The sequence below is a fragment of the Ambystoma mexicanum genome, chromosome 9, assembly GCF_040938575.1.
Source record: "Ambystoma mexicanum isolate Mex_15411 chromosome 9, UKY_AmexF1_1, whole genome shotgun sequence".
Lineage (NCBI taxonomy): Eukaryota > Metazoa > Chordata > Amphibia > Caudata > Ambystomatidae > Ambystoma > Ambystoma mexicanum.
The window spans coordinates 1,103,617,105-1,103,623,104 of record NC_090931.1 but is presented as its reverse complement, the minus strand read 5'-3'; positions in this window follow the sequence as shown (position 1 = coordinate 1,103,623,104).

Here is a 6,000-nt window from a genome sequence, read left to right as displayed (position 1 = left end):
GGTTACTGAAATATGTTTTTGCCTTCTTCATTTTATATAGTTATATAATCCAGATATGTGCATGTCATGGGTACAGTCTACCGGCCGATGCCTTTTTCAACAGTATTTGCACAATAATTGTTAACAACGGATATATAATAAAAATCATCTGCGACGACCGCCAGACAACCATCTGTCCTTTTGTGGTTGCAGTAACAAGGAGCAACATGGGAGAGTATAGGTTCTAGAAATGTCCATAAGTGAAATGTTGCTTTTATTTCAATTTTAAAGCACTAATTTCTTCTGTGTAATGGAGCACCATGTGCGTACATTATTCGTTGGGCCATAGAAAATAATTTCTGGTGACGAAAGCAGTTGCATTAATGGATCGATGATCGGATTTGGTATTAGAAGATCACCATTGAGAGTTTCACTGAAAATGGGAATGATACAAAGTACGGTAGATATGAACTGTATTAAAAGAGTTAACCAAGTTTTCGTGGACTTAATTGAATGTGTTTTTCGTTGTGTCAAAATTTAAAATACTTGTTATGGTCCTGAATATGGTTGTTTTCTTCAAAATAAAATATTTCTATAACTTTTGTAAAAAGAAAGACATTTTTTGCATTTGTTGTAGATGTGTGTGTTTAAGTTCCTCGTTTTCCATTAGATAACCATGATGACAGGGTTTGTTTGGCTATGCTGCCCACTAACATCATTGAAATAGGTAGAGCTCATTTTGAATGTATAGTGAGGTTAGCGTTATGGGCGGGCTAACATAATCAGTGCGGTGAGGGCTTTTGAAGTTAGGGTGATAGAATCTTATTGAGTCTACTTTATTGAGACTTGTAAAGTAGATGGAGTCTATAAGATTATTTTTTGTGCTATTTTTTAACTGTGAAAGGTGGTTCCCAAAGGAACCTTTTTTTGTTGTTTTTTGATATTTTTTGTTTGCAGGAGAGGTTAGAAAGTAAATTGGGGAGGAAAATGAGAGAAGAAGCACTGACCACAAATGTGGAGTGGGAAGTCGACAGGGGAAGATGTTGCACATGTGTAACATCTAAGGTAGGGGGCAGAACATTTAAGGTAGGGGGCAGTGTTTCTCATGCTCTTTGATTACAGCTTCAAAGGCACTTCAAAATCGCTCCCCCCTGCGTAGTGGTGTATTTCAGTAAATACAGAGTACTGTATCAACAGCCTCTTTTATTGCTTGCAAGGTAGCTGGTGGGATTTTTGTGTCCCACAGAAGTAGGCTGTGTGGTTACAGTACTGGTTGAGGAAGATGAGGTGGAGGAAGACAGCCTGCTACCTTCCTGAGAGCATTGCGGTGGTTGAATTGAGTGTGTAGGCGCACAGAGACGGTTCCGTAGGAGTACTGTCTATCTAGTCTGAGACTGAGTACAATGTTGCACTCAGTGCATTTTACTTTGGTAGCTTTAGCCTTTGGTACATTCCCAACCGTGGTAAAGAACTGCCACACACATGATTCACTATTGGTGCTAGAGGTAGGCACTTCATCTACCTCATCTTCTTGGTCCTCCTGATTGTCATTTTAAGTAGCACTCTTATTTAGTTGTGTAGGTCCTCCTGCTGGTGTTGGTGATGGTGGCTCTTGGGGAGGAAGGATGGCAATAGCTGATGCCATTTTTAAGATAAATAGCACTTTTGCTAATATTCTTCCAAGTATGTGATGTGTACTAGATTGTTAATGGATAGTGAGTAAGAATAGATGTAGGTGCAGTGGAAGGAGAACATTTTGAGCTTGAAAGTTCCTAGATCAGTAGAAAATGCAGTTCCGATCTGACCATGAAGCACGGACCCAATCACGAAGTACAGACACCTTCGCAAACAAATCATCATGCCACACACGCACGTACTGTCATGGGACACTCTCCGAAAAAGTCTGTGATGGCGTCAGACCTTCGCGAATGTCGACGGACACAAAAACAGTGGGAAAAGTAGCAAAAAGTATATAGAACTGTTAAAAATGATGCTAGAAAGTGGGAAATGGCAAAGGTGAAACTTTGTAAATTGGACAAAACTGTTGCTATATTGGGGTACGTATGATATTAGTAGGTTGTAGGAAATTAGCGTGCACTGGTAAAAACCCATGAAATTCACTGAAAAAGATCTGTTAAAGGGACGTTATGGTTAAGTTACACTAATAATAACCTATGAAATTCACTGAAAAAATATTGTTAAAGGGACGTTATGGTTGCAAGTAAAAGCGAAAAACCATCACATTTCTGCTAAGACTAACACTGAGGACATCAAAGATGACATTGCAAATGTTATTGATGACATCACTGATGACATCACATATGAAATTGATGTTGATGAAAAATCTCTACAAGGGGTTGTGGTTATAACATTGGTAACAAGATCGGGAGACCTATCATGAATTACTTCATCTATTAAAGAATGTACTCATCTAAACAAAACATTATGTTCGAGTGCTGTTATTAAAAAGGAACCTAATCATACATAAACATAGGCAATGGCTACAGCATGCACCATAGAAGTACAATATTCATAATCGTGTAATTTTGGATGGTAAAATAATGAATCCTACCTTATCAGAGTTTTGAGTAATGTTAAACATGTAATAACTAGGTAACAATTCAAGACTTACAACGCACTTTTGCTAATACAAGCAATAAATACGAAGACCCACAATGCATAACAATCAGAGGCACACACAGGGAAGCTAAAGTAAGGAAGAAAGAAACACCATCACCAGATGTTAATAAAATGTTAATAAAATTAAAGTTTATCTTCATGTATACAAATAAATTGTGTGTTTGAGGCGTGCTTGGGGCTCCATGTATGTGCACCATGAGCTGAGACCAAATCCTAAGGATACAAGATTAACATCTAGATATATAACACCTTTTTGAATTTTAATATTCTGACTGTCAGTGAACAAAACCACATGGCCTAGATATGTCAGGGAATAAAAACAAGTGGCCGGATTTGTTATGTCATGAGTGATAATTGGTGAATTTCAGTGGTTTTTCGGTTTTACTTGTAACCATAGCATCGCTTAAACAAATTCCACTGAGGGCTAACAGTGAAAATGGGGGAGAGTTGGATCTGTTAGCGAAAATAAATAAGAATGTCGAATACCTGTGAGCTTTCAGACTTTCTTACATTTGAGTCAGTCTAGAAAAAAAAAGAACATTGTTTAAAAAAATAAATACAAAAAAGAGCCACTGTTCTCTAGTTTTAGAGGCCCCATCCACTGTATTTTAGCCTGTGTAGTCTCACCAATTCTATTATATCTTGTGTAATTGTACCCTTTACATGTATCCCCACCTAGTTTACTGTCATTTATACTCTGATTTCTTCATCTTCATCTACCTTACATGAGATGACTTTTACTGTATTGATCTTTTAACTTCCATTGTATTACCAATGTCTCTTTGGTCATTCATATTCCATACTCAGACTTTAAAAAAACATATATATATATTATAGCCGCGGCTATACAAAAAGGGTGAGCGATTGATGTATTGAGGATCACGCCTAGCAACAGCAGTGACTGGGGTGTTTACCCGTGGCTATCCCAAACCCATCCCACACCATGTGTTGTTACCAATGGGTATACCCTGCAGTCGTGGGTAGAAAGCAGCCGCGGCTATAAAAATGTATTTAAAAATAAATATCAGTAATATTCAGGTATATTATATTCCCCAAATGTTGGTCTATTGTCAGGCATACTTAACTCCACTGTCGGGGAAGGGACAACCTCGAATCATTACCAAAAGGAGGTAGAAAACAATACAGGACACATGCAACAATGACTTGCTGTTTTTTTTCAAAAACCATACACACACCAAAAAAAAAAACTTAATGCTAAATGGTCATGGAAAAAAATACACTTTCCTTTCAATTTTATTTCTTATCATAAAAAACATGATTGCAAATCTAATAACCTTGTATACACTCAAGACAAAAGGTTCTTCTAAGTAATCACATACAATAATATAGATATTTGAACATCACTATAAAAATCACATGAAAGACACACCACAACATTAACACATTGGTCTAACATTTTTCTATCATAAATACCACTTTGGTCGGACATTCATCAGGGTGTATCCTGTTCCGGTTCTTATTTGCTGTCTGAATAAATGTATCTTAGGTGAAAAACACTTTTATACACCAAATTACATAATGCATCAATCCATATATCGATCACCAAGATGAGATTCATGAATAAAGCATCATCCAGTATATTAATGAAAACAAAAGCATAATTCTTTGCTATGGTACCTGCTATTTATGTACAGTAGGATTCCATTTAATGGACAAAATATATTCAGAGGTCCTTTTCAATAGGACTTTCACTTCTTCAAAGCCCCTCTAGTGGTCCCGAAATGTAACACTGCAAAACGAAACCCAAAATATACCAGACCATCAAATGATCCCAAAACCACATGAATACCTACCAAACACCAGATCCCACAGCCGTATCTCTTTACCTCAAATGTTAAGCATCACACAGTGTTTGAAGCCAGTCCAAAAATCAAGCCTTCTCATTACCCCAACGTTTTATTCATTAATAATATATATAAGTGTACATACTTTAAAAAGGTAAATCAATATGCAAACAATGTTTTTAAAAAACAGGTTTATTTGGGGGGGGTGTGGTTGTGGGTTTTCTTTTTCTTTTAGTTTGAACACATGATACATCTTCTTTCTTAGCCCAATTATCTGAATTCTCAATGTCCATGATTTGTCTTAAATTTGTAATGTCTTTTTTCATTGATGGAACTTATTTTTGAACATAATTAATAGTTGTTTTAAAATGAATGCATGATTAGTTTTCGTGGGTAGTTCTTGTGGTGTTTCTAGTTTAATTCTTCTTGATACTTGAATGACTTCTTCATCTGTTTGAAAATATTTGAAACATTTTTACAATTGGAGATATAATACGCTTTTATTATATTTTGTGTTGGTTGCATGGATATTTAAAAATAGTTAGATAAACTATATTTTTTAATTGACTGAACTGTGTTCAATAACATATTTTCATTAGTCTAATTTTACATAAATTTAAAGAATCGACTGATGTGATGTATTCTCTTCTGGTTTCTTTTCTTACGCATCTTCTTTTTTTAATTTCTTCTTCTATAGGATAATTCTCCTCCAGCCATTTCAATGTAGTTTTACATTGTACTGTGATAGCTGTTACTATATTCTGGCATCTGGCACATTGTGTGTTTTGGACATGTGTTAGGTGCGGCTATCCAAAATTTTGGGTGGAGTAGCATAATATATGCATTAAGTGGTTTGGGGGATTGGGAGAGACCAAGGGAGTGGAGGAGGAACATGGAGAGTGGATGGGGGCTGGTAGGCGTGTTAGGACACTTGTTTGGAGTTTGGGAGAGTGGAAATACATTTCTTTATTCAGCTAACAGCAAACAGCCTTGAAGGGGCATTTGTATAACCACGTCTATGAAAAAGCATGTGTGTAGATGCATCAACGCTTTTTGTCATTTTATTAGTTGTACCTGTAGGAGCGGTTATGGCTATGGCTGCATCTTTTAAACCGTTATGTACCTTAGGTTTCCACAGTTTCCTCAGTAAGAACATATGTGAAATTGAGCTTAGGAATTCTGTCACAAATTTGAAAGTACATTGCATGACTGTTTTGCATCCAGAACACCCTTGGTACCATAATTTACAGCACCATTGCATGCAGATGAGCTCAATGTGTGTACTAGTCAGAATCAAATGTTGGTAGTACTTCAAAAACAATAAACAGCAACCATATTTGGTATTTTCACAATGAGCTTGTGAATGGTATACTTTGGGAGGGCAGGGACCCATACTGTAATATAATTCACTAGCTGGGGCACCCAGCGTTGCCTGTGTCCTGATTGAGTGGTGTCTCATGTGCCCTGTAGGATGTTGCTCTTGTCCTCTTGTCGGCAAGTCTTGCTTCCCTTTGCTCTGGCATCTCATTTGCTCTGGAGAATGTTGCTCTGTCCTCTTGTCAGCAAGTCATGCTTC